Source organism: Brachycentrus maculatus, unplaced genomic scaffold, assembly GCF_059751285.1.
Source record: "Brachycentrus maculatus isolate JH-2025_06_01 unplaced genomic scaffold, ASM5975128v1 h1tg000176l, whole genome shotgun sequence".
Taxonomy (NCBI): Eukaryota; Metazoa; Arthropoda; class Insecta; order Trichoptera; family Brachycentridae; genus Brachycentrus; species Brachycentrus maculatus.
Window position 1 is genome coordinate 1534326 of NW_028280928.1, and position 15157 is coordinate 1549482.

The 15157-nt window shown below is 33.9% G+C and overlaps 1 protein-coding gene and 1 long non-coding RNA gene across 50 annotated transcripts in view; one reads left to right on the forward strand and one right to left on the reverse strand.

The window, feature by feature from the left end:
• Positions 1 to 15157, forward strand: part of LOC148308110 (uncharacterized) — a 595155-nt gene that overhangs the window by 218603 nt on the left and 361395 nt on the right. The gene's annotated exons all lie outside the window — the stretch shown is intronic.
• The window catches only part of LOC148308114 (uncharacterized), a 35962-nt gene continuing 27572 nt past the window's right edge, over positions 6768 to 15157 (reverse strand). The window contains exon 2 of the long non-coding RNA XR_015837734.1: positions 6768 to 9029. This is a non-coding gene — a long non-coding RNA (uncharacterized LOC148308114). The remainder of the gene's footprint in view (positions 9030 to 15157) is intronic.

Sequence of the window (15157 nt, forward strand, 5' to 3'; positions counted from 1 at the left end):
ATTTCGTTGACCCATTCAGAGAGTATTGTTCAAAAAAAAAAACGATCACTGGAAAGATTTGTGTGGTCTTTATTTTCAATAGAAAACGTGTTAAACCAACGTTTCCAGATATATACTGTTATATTTACATACAAAATCCATTTCTAAAATAAAACTAATATATTATTAGACTATAATATTATTCAATTTGCGTACGAAATCCATTTCAAAAATAAAATAATATTAAATCATACTCAAAACCTTTACATGTATTTATTATTATAAAACAATACTTAAACTCATTCAATTTAAATTCACTTTGTCAGAAAAAAATACATAAAATCATGGTGCCTCATCACCTGCCTTGTTGTGATATAACATTTTTTTGTCCAACCTCACACCAGTCTGATGACGCCGGTTACGACGAAACCCGGTTGTTGGTTAAATAAAATTAATGTAGAAAAAACTACACAGTTATATTATTATATTACATGTTGAAAATACTGCAAAATTAATTATTGAAATGATGTTTTTTATAGCAAGATTGAAGTTGGTATGAGTGATAGTTTGTATCCACTCACAATCTGAATGGGTTATGTAGTTTTATTTTTAACCCCATAGTCGATTGATTTTTTTTCTAAACCCTGTCTCTGCGAATCCGATAACCTTCATCAAAATATGATTCTTGTCTAGTCATGTTTGCACCGGCTTTTGCAGCAATTTTTATTGCTGCAAAAGCTGACGATATTTTCGTTGTATTGTAACAATAGATCGTCGAAGAAATAAAAAAAATACAATGACACAGTAAAAAAAATGCGCATCTTATCTTGAAAGTTTTTCGCAGATACTTTGCGGCACATTTTGTGAAATTAATAAAATAAACCTGCTTTGTTTTTAACCACTTTTTATTGGTACTTTTCTTCAACCGATTTCGACAAGAACTTTTTCATATTCAGGGGTTAAACATGTACATGTTTAACAACTGACGATGACAAGATTCTTGTCGAATCCGGTTCAAGAAAAGTACCAATAAAAAGTGGTTAAAAACAAAGTAGTATTATTTTATAACGTTTTTCAAAATATACACATTTCACTTAGCCACATGCTCGCACACAACGGTTATTTTTAATTATTTCAAAATAAGCATTACACAAATACGTATTGAAACTGCAATCACCATTTTCATCACAACAAATAAAAAAAAGAAACAAAAAGTATATGTTTGTATATGTTTATTAAATTTCGTGATTGTGATTCTGTGACACTTTTGTTATGGTTCCCGCATAGGTTAGCAAAAATCCGTGACATCCTCGATTGAACTTCGCACAACGCCATCGTTCAACACTAGTCGTGGTTGCAACTGAATGAAACAAATATTTCAACTCTCCCAGGAGAATGCACTTCTTGCCTTGTTTACTTGTACTAAATACAGCATAACCTAAAATATTCAATGAAAAATATTGTCAATTGATTAAAAATAAAAATTTCAACAGTAGTCAATAATTATGAATTTTATCAGTGAATCCATGAATCGAGGATTCAGTAAACCAATGAACAAGTCAGTGTTAGTAAACGAAGTTGACTTAAAATTGGGACCGGCCGTTCAAATTAAATAAACGGGTCATAGAGATCCGGTCGTTTACGAAGGACTCACGTCTAAACTTATTGCGTTGTAAGAAGATTGCTCAAATATAAAGTATGGTGCTGGTGGTTCCAAAAGCGGACTAAGTTTTATAAACCTGGTCCAATTTCAGAATTTATTAAACTTTATTCTAAGAAGTCTCCTTTTTAGCGTTTTACACAATGCTGTGCGTCGTGGTTTTCTGGGATGTCTAAGCTCGGTGCATGATTAGTCTTCCTTTCCCTCAATTCTGGGCTACGTTGAAGGCGGCGTTTAGAGGACCTCATTAACTCCTTTATTTGGTCTGTGCATCTAGTGGAAGACCATGTTCTTGCTTGCTTTTCTTAAACTGTCCCCATTATAACCAGTTTTTTAGACTTTCCTTGCTCTTCGCGACAGTAAGACTAAAGCTGTAAAGGATTGCTTTTTTGGGTGTTGGGGATTGTTTTAATTGCTGTTAGCTCCTGAAGGTAATTTCTGCACAATATACAAGAGGGAATGATTGAGGGATTGATTGGCAGAGGGCGTTTTCGCCGGGCGTTGGACCGAATATGCCACGACATGGGATGTACCTCCTGTAAAGGACTGAAGAGGATCGCTGAAGACCAAGCGAAGTGGAGGCAGATATGCAGGTCTTTGCTCCCAATCAATCTTCAGGATTGAAACTAGAGGACAAGAAGCTCCTGAAGGACAGAGACGTTTGTGCATCCAAGGAATGATAAGCCTTCAATAAAATTAACAAAAACACAAGTTCAAGTACTAGGAAAGTGATTGAGATATTTCAAACGTACACGAGTTTTATTTTTACAATATTATTTACAATGACAGAATTAATATCAAACAATATATTTCGTTATGTAATATTTACAATTTCAAGTCAAATCAAAGAATGTGGAGTAGGTAACGAAGAGAGATGCTGTGACTTATAAAACATGTTTTGTAGTTCATCTTTATTGGGCCTTGGCGAAGACTGAATGTCACAACTAGTGCCTTTGTGGAGTACAGTATACTGCCAGCTATTTTCGCAACGGCACAAAGTCTTAAATTGAAATGGTTACTAAAATTCGTGATTATGATTCTGGGAAATTTTCGTTATGATACCTTCGTAGGTTAATAAAAACCCGTGGCACCCTCGATAAAACTTCGAACACCGCCATCTTTCAACACTCGTTGCAGTCGAAACAGAATGAAACAAATATTTCAACTCTCCCAGAAGAATACATTTCTTGCCTTGCTTACTTGTACTAAATACCGCAAAACCTAAAATATCCAAGACTATATTATTTATTGATTTGTGGAATAAAATGATGATTTAAATATATAAAAAAAAAAAAAAAAAAATAATAATACCGAAAAACCTAAGACAATTATTAACTTTGTTAATGTAACCACGACTAGTTTCTAAAACTAAAAGTGTTCTCATCAACAGACAAACATGCAAACTATGTTTGTAAAACTAACAAAACTATTGTTGATAAGAACACCTATTGTTCTTCAAACTAGTCGTGTTTACATTTATAATCTCAAAAGTGGTCTGACATAAGTTTTTTTTTAATTATTCTTATATTATAATCGTAAAACTAGTTGATCGGCAGTCTTAAAATAATCGCAATTTAGAATGTTTTTTGTTGTTACTGAGATATTCTACAAATTAACCATTCACTACTTATTGGTTCATCCCATACTACATTTTCCATTATGCTACGGTAGCTAAAAAATGATATTAAAAAAAATATATTGATTGATTACTATATAAGTACCTACTGGTTAGATTTTAGAAACTAGAAGCAGTTTCTTAAGCAAGCAGCTCTCAGCAGAGAAGAGTGAAGATGACTGATACGAGATAACGATCTCCAGAATGATCGTGAACATCAGCCATAAAGATAACGTCAAATAAGAAGTAACTGGTTCGATTATATAAAAAAAATATTTCTTAAAATATTATTTGCAAATCTACATTAATATTGCAAAACATTTATTCTTCTTCGCTTAGGTTTTAAAAATATGGTCCGTTAAATTTCAGGCAATGCTGTCGCTAATTGTGACTTTTGGAGTATCTGCTTGTTGTTAATGAAAATAAAAACTATAGTATACAAACGTTAATAAGACACATCTACTTATGCGTTTTTACGTCCTTTTTGTTGAGTGAGCAATACCACTCATCAAATTTGAAACATTTTTATTACTAATAATGTAAGCATATCCATTGAAGCTTCATACATCAAAATACTTTGATATGTACAAAAAGGTATTTATTGATACTTTCTTGTTGTTCTTCTTGGTCGTATTTCTCATCACTGAGGATCGTGACCTCCTAGCAAGGTCAGATTTGTTACCTCACTCCATCTTGCCCTACCCCGAGTCACGTGGATTGAGAAAATCGAGTATCCAGTCGGTTCAACCGTGTGTCCTTTCCAGCGCCTTAGTATTCTTCCTCAGCACCTTTTCTCCTCCACTGTTCCAACAACCAGATTCTCCGGATTGGCATCTTACATAGAGATATTTTTCAAATGGCAGTTGTAAAGCAAAAAGAGTATTTACATGGTTTAGTTACAGTTTTTTTTGTATACCGTTCTTTTCAACCACTCATTATGTTAATATTTTTTGATTAAGATAGTATTTTATTAAATTCAAAATGTTTGGATATAAAAGAAACATTTTTGTTTAAATAAATTAAAATTTTGTTTATTTTCAACAATTTAAAAAATTAAAAAATAGCACATTATATTACATGTGTGAAAACAATTCATATTTACAGAGGTAAACCACAAAGGAAAAATCTAGAAAGAAGCAACCAAACAATATGAAAAGAAAGACAGGTGCAAAGAAATCCTACATAACATTTGTACTTCGTTTGGGTATCACCTTTGGTTTATTCCTAGCACCGTTTATCGGGTCGGGGAAAGTAACGACGGGTTTTTCCTGTTAAAGTAAAGATATTCAACTCTCTGAAGGGTAATCACTATACCAAGGGATTGTGCCGCAATAGACTAGATTTTTTTTATTATGGGGTGAAAGATAATACCACGATTCATGGAACCTGATATTTTTTTTCTTTAAACCCTTATCCGCACCCTAATGGTGCATAGGGCACTGCGTTATATAAACGGAGTGTTATCTTGATCTTTTACACATGAAGGAAAGGTGATCAGCCCTCCGCTTCAGGTACCAGTCCAGGGTAATATTGAATAAATATTACAGTGAAAAAAATACTTATATTTATTTTACCCCCCTTGGGAATCGAACCCGGGACCTCCAGAACGGTAGCCGAGCGTGCTGACCATTACACTACGGAGGCGGACAAAAACATTTGAATAGGGTTTTCATAAATATAATTAAAATCTTCTTCATAACTTAGTGGCACATTTTTATATTTAAAAACAACATGTAATTGTCATCATATAATTGTTTTGCTTGGGTTGAAGAATCCAGAATTTTTAAATCTGTATTTCATCCGTTATTAAATTATAAACAATGCTCATTTTAATTTTTACCTTGTTTTTGAGAATCACTAAGATCCTTTAAATGAGTAGTGGTTGGTAATTTTCTCCGAAATGTAGAAAGGTGTAAAGTAATGTCTATTCATCCCACACAGTATGATGCGTGTAATAAGATCCTTTTGCTGTATTGATATGACTGACTTTTATTTAAGGCATCATCAGAATCGTTAGATACCATTTCCATAGGTTCTGTTTAAAACTCAAATTCGTGGATTACAATAGTAAACGTAGAGTTAAATATAATGACTTTTCCCATACTTTTGTACTTTATTTTATCAACTTCTACCATAAGTGTATTTTGCTTCTTCTATTGTATGGCCACGCGCTGTTCAGAACTCATTCAAATGGATATGTCAAAGCTGGTATATTTATTATCTGTTATTATAAAGTCAATTTCATGTTGTGTGGTTTTATCACGTTTATGCTTCCAATTATGAATCAAACCCGTGGTGAAACCATATTCTTTTGCGATTCAAGTAAAAAAAAGAGAATTCAAAAATATAAAAATGAACCTACTGCAATATTATCTAATGCAATCCGTCAATACAGAATTTGGACCAACTTCTACGCCCTAAAGTCTATATCTAGGGTCTGAGTGGTTGTGAAATGCGTGAACTTTAATAGGTACATCGTCGAGAGTGTGTACGTATGCGCGACATTTCTTGTTATACTGGCTGCATCTCCATCTAATAGCACCGGATCTCAGTTCGGATTCAAACAAATATTTTTCGCATCCGATGAAAAGGCATCTTGTGCCTAGCCGAGTCGTTCCAAACACTGAAATACAAACGGGTATAAATGAGCCAGTAACTCAAACTACTCACCTAGATCCGTCAGGATTGGATCGACAAAACTAGTTCAGTAAACATGATTAGATTTCAGTTTTGTAGTAACATTTCTTGGTGGAATTGCATTTTATATAATAAAACAACAACTATATAGTTTTCTTCACATATATTTATGTGGAAAATATATAAATATGGAAAAAACTATAGAGTTGTTATTCTATTATATAAACATATAATTATTAGGATAGTACAATAATATATTTATATACGGACTTGACAATCATAAAAATACTACAAAATTTTGAAAACAAAGCTATTAAAAACAAAAAACAAATAAAATATCGATACAGAATCATAAATATTTAGTGAATTTTGAAATCACTTTCAATTAATTTTGATTATTTAACAATACTTAATAAAGAGTCACGTGTTTCAATTTTTTTTTAAACATAAATTGTATGCATTTCTTTAAATCACAATTTTAAACATATTTTTTAAAAAAATTGCAGAGACCCACCAAGCCACCATATGTGTCTTGTCGGTGGAGTTCTTTTTGAATATATTTTTTATTGTTTTTAACGATTTTAACCTAATATACACACAAAAAAAGAGAGAAAAATTAAGAATATAAACATTTTACAATTTTCATAAAATTAAGTCTTGATCATTTACCCATTCCTTTATTTTGCCTTTGTTCCATATTTTATTTTGACCTCTAACATCCGTTGGCAACAAATTAAAAATGTTCGGAACGATAAATTGCGGTGTTCGACTCCCATATTTATTTTTAATTCTTTTATATGGATCAGTTTGATTGATTGAGCATTTTTCTCGAGAGAATTTTTCGTATAAGGATAATAAAAGACTTTTAAAGTGTATAATAAAAACCATATTTATTTATAAGTATATATTTTCAACCCTTGAGGCACATTGGTGGGTAAAAACAGTGGCAGACCACGAGCGGTATGAGACGAATGTGCCAGGCGCTATCAATAAGGGCGCTATAATTAACTTAAAACTGTAACCTTGACCCACCTAGAAAAATTGCTAGTGTAGTCCGGGAAAATTCATTTAACTTAAAAATTACTATTGCTAAATTAATAACACTATAATAAAAATACATAATTCTAATAAAAACATTGACAAAATTTAATGTTTTCAAAAACTTGTCAGCTTTAGTGAACGTGACCTTGAAATAGATTTTATTTTAAGTAAAAATAACATAATAATAATTAATAAAATGTTACATTTTTATAGTAATATTATAATTTTACAGGGTAACATGAGGTGAAGTAATAATTATGAACTACCTGTAAGCAAAACAAAGTAAAAATATTATCATTGACGCCATTTTGATGTCGATTATCAGATTAAGAAATTTAGGCAAATTTGAAAGAAGAATCTACCACACACTAAAATTGCACATACTAAAATTAAAAATTGGTAAGATTCCGTAAAACTAAATATTGTGGCACTTGAATATAAAAAAATATATAATAATTGTATAATTAAATGAGAATATTAGATATACCTAATGGGATCGTATCCTAGAATCAGAAGTATACAGGCGATTGGAATTTTTAAAAAGTTGGATTCACCCTGAAGGAGAATAAAGTGGGCATAGGGCCCCATGATTCATCTTCTGCATTGAAATTTTAACGGATATTTTGTGTTTCGTTTATAAAACCACCATCAAAAGGTACCAAAAGTCTGGCAAATATGAAAAGGTGCATAAAATATGTGATTAAAAATTTACATCAATAAGTGATTGAGATAAATTTTTAGTCACATAACCGCCCCACTTTTAGGTTATTATTTTTTAAAAATAGGTTAGATTTCTCAATCAAAATACTTATTTTCAATGTACCAGACAAAATTTATACACAAAATACCCATTTATGACCCTTTTTATATCCTTTGCAAGCAGAGGTTCTCAACATAAGAAGTCACCGGATAGTTACAAAATATTGAATATTTTTACAAATATATTGTATTGAATGTAATTATCAATCAACAAAATCGCAGCATATTTTGCAAATGTGTTCCAACCTCGAAATATTAAAAGCGACGTATTTGTATGCGTAAGGTGAGTTGGAAAAAATGACGTATAAGGAGCGTTTCAGTGGTTGCGGGTATACTTTTGTTGCCACTGAACGTACGGGATACGGCCTTTTGCGTTCGGGCGATAATATAGCGGACGTATCACGTACGTTCGTATGAGTAGGGAGGTTAATGAGTGGATTTGTAAACTATACAGCGAGAAAATAGTGATTTTGAAAAACGTTTCTGAATTGAACTAAATTTTGTCAAATGCCCATTAAGTTTTACAACTAAATAATATTCCGTTGCCCTCTTATTTACATAGTCTAATAAGAAAAAAAAGTAACACGAAAAACTAATCTAACATACTAATAAAATTATAGAAAATACGCGATTTTTCAAAGTAAACATAATTATGTTATTTATTGTTTCGGCATTCACTTTGTGGTAAGATATGGTTAAATTTTAAATAAAAAACTTGTGTTTTACCACTTGAGTTTCATATTATTACGACTAGTGTCGGAAGCGACATATACTTGCATCCACTGGTTTAAACTTAATATTTATTATTTTATTTTAAGTTTACATTCTAACCCGTAGATGGAAGCATCTGTTGCTTCCGCAACAAGTCGTAAGATTATAAAACTCTTCTTATCCTTATCCGCACCTAATGGTGCATAGGGCACTGCATATTATAGGCATTTTATAGAATAAAATAAAGGACGGGCCTGTCCACAATTTTGTCAAGCCTCACACCAGTCTAAAGATGTCGGTTATAACGAAACCCGGTTGCTGGTCAAATAAAATATTGTGGAAAAAATTACATTGTTATTTTATTCTTTAATTGGTAAGATTGTTGATATTTTTAAACGAATTCGGGCTTTTGTTGCGGTGGATGATTGTGCTCCGCGAGCATTTTGGCTACCACTCCGCCCTCTAGGCGCAGACGCGCGGGGCACTTGGCGCCCGCGGCCCCCGCCCCGGGCCTGGCCTCAGCGCAGCGCCAGTAGTCCCTGCCGCCGTCCCTGCTCTCCGTTTCGTACTCGTGACCGTCGTATACCAGCCGGATCTCTTCGCCGTGTGACAAAATATACGGCACATCTAAAATTATTCCAAAAAATATTAGTAAAATTGAATGATTCAGGGCAACTGACACCTTAGCGCTTCCCACGAGTAGAACTAACTCGGTCGACCAAAATCGCATGAGATCAATATTTTTTGTAGTTTGAATAGTTCTATGGGAGTGACAGTGGCGTGCACAGATAATTAATTAGGGTAGGCAGTAGAGGTAGGTAGTAAGGTAAGCTAGGTACTACTTAGTAAGGTGGGGTAGGTACTGGTTGCGTTTTATGTCACGCGGGTAAGTTAGGATAGACACTGCTTTTCTGCCTATATGGAATGTACGCCCATGGGTAGTGATGTGTAGTATTATTTGAATGGCGTTGTAGTGATTATCCTAACGAAGAGATGGGAACGTCTCGAAACCGGTAGACAAAAAATCTCGGTGAGTGGTTATTTACTAATATTACTAACATTTTTATTTAAAAAAATATATATGTAAAAATAACTAACCACAACGTAATTGTGATAAAAATTCTCCGGCCTTATCGGTGCGATTTGTCAGACGAAAGATTCATTGTTTCGGTCCTAGGGCGTTTGTTCACTACCCGGAATTTCACCGTCCGGCAGTCCGGTTTTGAAAAATGAAAGCGACTACAACAGCTTAGCGTGATCGAATTTACGCGCAACGTATTTACGCACCGATCAAGAGCACCGATCCGAAGAAAGATGGACAAAAGCACAAGCCAATCTAAGCCAATCATCGTTTTAAAACTCTAACTGACGTGCCGGACGGTAAAATTCCGTGTGATTCCGTGTAGTGCACAAACGCCCTTAGAGTACATAGATTTCCCAGATACGAATCTTCTAAATGATCGGATCTTATCCACCTCCAATCCAAACATGCTTTGTGGTATTATATTTTAATTCGTTTAAAAATATCCATTTTTGTATTTTAAATATTAAAATCAAAAACTGATTTTTAATGCCCGAACAAAGCAAACCGAATTTACGGTAGTCACGAATTAGTGTTTGTAAAAGTGTTGCTGATCACTTTTCCTTCATGTGATAACGATCAAGATAACACTACGTTTATGTGATGTAGAGCCCTATTCACCATACGGTGCGGATGAGGGTTTGAATGAAAAGTGGTATTACATACACAAAGTGAACGATGAATGAAAAGTAGTGTTAATTTTTGTATTTTATAAATTATGGAATTCTACAAATTATACAGCAGATCAATGAATATATCAATTTTTACGTTAGCTGTCTCTAGTCGTGTCAACACGTGCCTCTTACTGAGCAAATAGATATACATAAGCGTTTTAAACGAAACTTTAAACTTTAAAATTAAAATAAAAAAAAAACTAGTCGTGTGTAATGAAATAAAACTCAATAAGTGGTATAATACAAGTGTTTAATTAAAAAAAATATTCAACACTTAATTTAACATCCTATATATGTACATACTTACTTCTTACAGCGAACATAACATTACTTTTAGAATTCTTTCAGAATACCAAGAAAAACTTGGCACGATTAAACTAATAACCAGCAATTGGTCACGTCAAAAGTCGACATGCCAGGAAGAAATGTAACAATACTAGATGCACGGAATTTGAGGGAGCGAATGGGTTGCCCGTTTCAAAGGCATTTCTCTCTGCCCATTTCAAAGGTTGTTGCGGCACCCATAGAGAATCTTTGGACATTACTTTTTGGTATATTGTAAACAATAATCTATTGAAGACTTAACGTTTCATCAATTGATTCGGAAATAATTGTTTTATTTTTTCAAAACATATTACATACATAAGTCATTTATCGCTCACTCCTTTCAAGAACGTCATAAATCAAAAATCGACCATTTTCAGTTGTTCACGTTTTCAGAATGCCCAGAAAATATACTATATCCCAGCAAAAGAGGCATATTTTTAACTTAATATGTACCCGCTACAGGGCAAAAAGTGTTGTTTTTGCATTTTGAAGAAAAGCTATTTTTTTTAATATACACTGAATATTTTTCAAATGGAGAAAAAAACCTTCAGGTTTTACCTAAAAAGATCTGTTGCACAGTAAAAAGTTCAATAAGTGGCTTGATATTTATTTTTAATATATTGTATTATATTTTTAATCTTTAAAAACCTTCTCCTGAAAAATCAAGATTTTAATTTATGACGTTCTTAAAAGGAGTGTGCGATATATAATACTCCCGATGAGTAATTTCTATTTCTCATTATGGGACATGGATTTAAGGTTAACAAGACTGGAACACAAATAATAAAGTTACATAAAAGATGTTTTGAATAACCAAAACTAATACATGGCAAAATATAAAAACAATAAACAATAATTTCTCTGCCCATTTCAAAGGATGTTTGGGCACCCATAGAGAATCTTTGGACATTACTTTTTGGTATATTGTAAACAATAATCTATAGAAGAATAAACGTTTCATCAATTGATTCGGAAGTCACTTTGTGGTAATATCTATCCATTTTCGAAGGAGCGAGTGGGTCTGCCCAATTCAAAGGCATTTCTCTCTGTCCATTTCAAAGGATGTTTGGTCACCCCTAAGGAAATTTTAAACATTACTCTTTGGTATATTGTAAACAAGAATCTATTGAAGAATGAACGTTTCATTAAATAATTCAGCAGTCACTTTGTGGCAATATCTATCCATGATTGTTTTAAGTTTTACTTGGTAAATACAACTATTTCTTACATTATTTTTTGACATCTCAACATCCATGAAGAAGAATATCGAAGTCTGGGAAATTGCAGGGCTTCCGTGAATTGGTGAATGTTACACGTGTGTAAAAGTGGTCACTTTTTTTAAATATATATTTTTAAAAACATTTATTCATACATATATATATAAAAACATGTACTGTATACATTCATAAAAAATTATAAACATAATTAACATATTTTTTTTAGAGACCCACCAAGCCACCTTGTGTGTCTTATCGGTGACTTAAGCCACCCTATGACGGTGGTAAGCCCTGTGAATGCCCAGACCCATATTCTTCTTCATCTATGTTGAGATGTCAAGAAATAATATAAAAATTAACTCCTAATTAGAGATAATCCAGATTTGTGAACAAGTATTTGGACACACTCAAAACGTTGTAAACCAGAATTTCTATTTCGGAAATAGTGGTATTTACCAAAATATAAATCAAAATAAAAAATAAACGAATGCGACTGATATTTTTTACATCCATCGATATAAAATTTGTTGATTTTTGCGTACTTTCGGCGGTTGATGATTATGAATATTTTTACAAAATACAATCTGATTTCCTATTGTCTGCACCGAAGCTCGGCACCCCGACCCGTAATGGGTTGAACAATACCACAGAACCTTTTTGTCCCTTACGGTGACATTCCTGTAAGAAAATGTGAATTGGTATACAACGAGCAGCTCTCTTCCAGTTATCGCCGACTTGGTTAAATACACACCTGAAAATAATTGAAAAGTATGTATATATAATTTATTTAATCTCTGGCTATATGTTCTTTGCTATTCTGATGGTCAGTGTGTTATGCTTTTAGAATTTTGTATGTAAAAACACGAGTGTCAGGGCTTTTATATCTATCATATATGAGGGTGAGAGGTGCTCGCCTCCGTAGTGTAATGGTCAGCACGCCCGGCTACCGTTCTGGACGTCCCGGGTTCGATTCCCAGGAGGGGGTCAAATAAATATAAATGATTTATTGAAATGTATTTATTCAACACTACCCTGGACTGGTACCTGAAGCGGAGCTGACCACCTTTCCTTTATGTGTTAACGATCAAGGTAACACTGCGTTTATATGATGTAGTGCCCTTTGCACCATTGGGGTGCGGGGTAACCGTTTGAAGACTATATGAGGATTGATTGATGTGCTTCACCCCTGACCTTTTTTGTATAAAATAGTTTTTGTACTTTATTTTAAGTCGAAATACCCCTGGATTTGGTTTAATTCCATCTATGAGCAAAATTTTGTATGGCTTACCGATAATTTTCTACCTGATCCCTGCAATATACTCATCTGAAAAGCACATTAAATAATTTTCAAGATTTCTTATGCTTTGGGAATGGCAAATAGTGGGAATACCAAGTGAATAAAGGGGTTCATTTCATTCAAACCCTTATCCGCAGCCCAATGGTGCATAGGGCACTGCATCATATAAACGCAGTGTTATCTTGATCGTTAACACGTGAAGAAAAGGTGATCAGCCCTCCACTTCCAGTACCAGTCCAAGGTAATAATAAAGGGGTTCAACTAGTTCAAGCATTTCTTACATCACTATTTTGTTAGAGCCCCCCTTCCAACGTTATGTACATACGAAGTTCTCTCACATTTTAATTCTAGGCGCTGCCTCTACACTGTGTCAAATGACACTGCAGAATCCTCAAGGTGCTCAACTTGCTCAATTTGAGAAAAAGAAAACCCTTACAAATTAAAACTTAAAAACACATAGTTGGTCATGGGCGTTCATTTTAGTGCTGAATAGTATTTTGCAGTGGTCAGCGGCCTGTTGTAGCTTTTAACTTGTCGTTCGGTACTTTATATGTAATCATATTGAATACATAATACAGAACGACTGGTCAACTCAAAGCAGGTAAGGTGTGGAGTATATCAATCAACCCTTGTACTTAAAAAATACATATTTATGTTTTTATTATTTAGAAAAATACTTCAATTTCATACTATTTCTAAGAGCCTAAGCGGCTCATTGTACGAAATAAGTATCAAATTGTGGTAGTGTGGGTTCGAACCGAGAAACTCTGACTCAAAAGTCTGCGACACTAACCACATGACCACAACCCTGGGACACATAATAAAGAGCTGTAATTAAATAACTTGCTCCACACATCAAACTAATACAAACTCAATGCTTGCATACGGATTATGAAAATCTGACTCCCCGTCCCTTAGGATGATATGGATATACTTACTATAAAAATGTCATAGGGATTAATACTATATATTTGGTTTCAGCTATTCTACGATATTACGTCAATGCAATGAAAAATCACTATGTAAAGGGTCCGCCAAATAACTTTTTTTTTTTTAAAACAGGGCGCAAAACATCGAGTGTAGCTTCGGCTGTGTGGCACGTAGCGCCGTCCTGTTGAAACCAAATGTTGCCAATATCCTCCTCTTCAATTTTTGTGAACAAAAATCCGTTCAACATGGCCCGATAACGATCGACATTGACTGTAACGGCCACTCCTTGCTCATTTTCAAAGAAAAATGGCCCAATTATGCCTCTGGACCAAAATCCGCACCAAACAGTGACTCGTTTTGGGTGTACCGGCTTTTCAATGTATGCGTGCGGGTTTTCTGTGCCCCAAATACGACAATTTTGCTTGTTTACATACCCGCCAAGATCAAAATGAGCTTCATCCGAAAAGATGATTTTTTTGGCAAAATCGGCATCTTCTGTAAGTCGATCGCAGGCCCACTCAGCGAAGCGAAAACGCATTGGATGGTCAGTTGGCTTCAACTCCTGAACCAATTGGACTTTGTATGGCGTCATACCAAGGTCTTTATGCAAAATTCGTCTCAATGATGTCTCCGAAATGTTCAATTGTTGAGAACGACGGTGAATTGATGTTGATGGCGCTTCACGCACACTTTCTGCCACAACATCGATATTCTCGGGTGTACGCACTGTTTTTGGCTTTTCACGCTTTGGTTTATCGATGAGGATGCCAGTTTCTTTCACTTTTTTCACAAGATAACGAACATACGGAGCTGACGGTGCTTCTCTTCTTCCAAAAACCGTACGCAATTTTCGCACACATTCTGCAACATTACCATGATTTTCAAAGTAATGTCGCAATATTTCCCAGCGTTGTTCAAGCGTATACACAACCATATTCGCTCAGCGGAAGGATAAAACTAATTATCTGTCAAATCAGACATGAGCTAAGTGTTACCATTCACGAAATAAGCACTAGTTGAAAAAAAAAACTTTAGATGGCGGACCCTATATATACGAATTTTACCCTTTTTCCTTCATATTTTAATAAGTGGTTAAGATATTTAAATCTCTGATATTTAAATCTTTAGGGAGTTTATTTCAATAAACTCCCTAAAGAAATAAAAAAAATAGATGATATAAAAATCCTCAAGAAAAAAATTAAAGCTCTATACATTTAAATCTTTAAAAA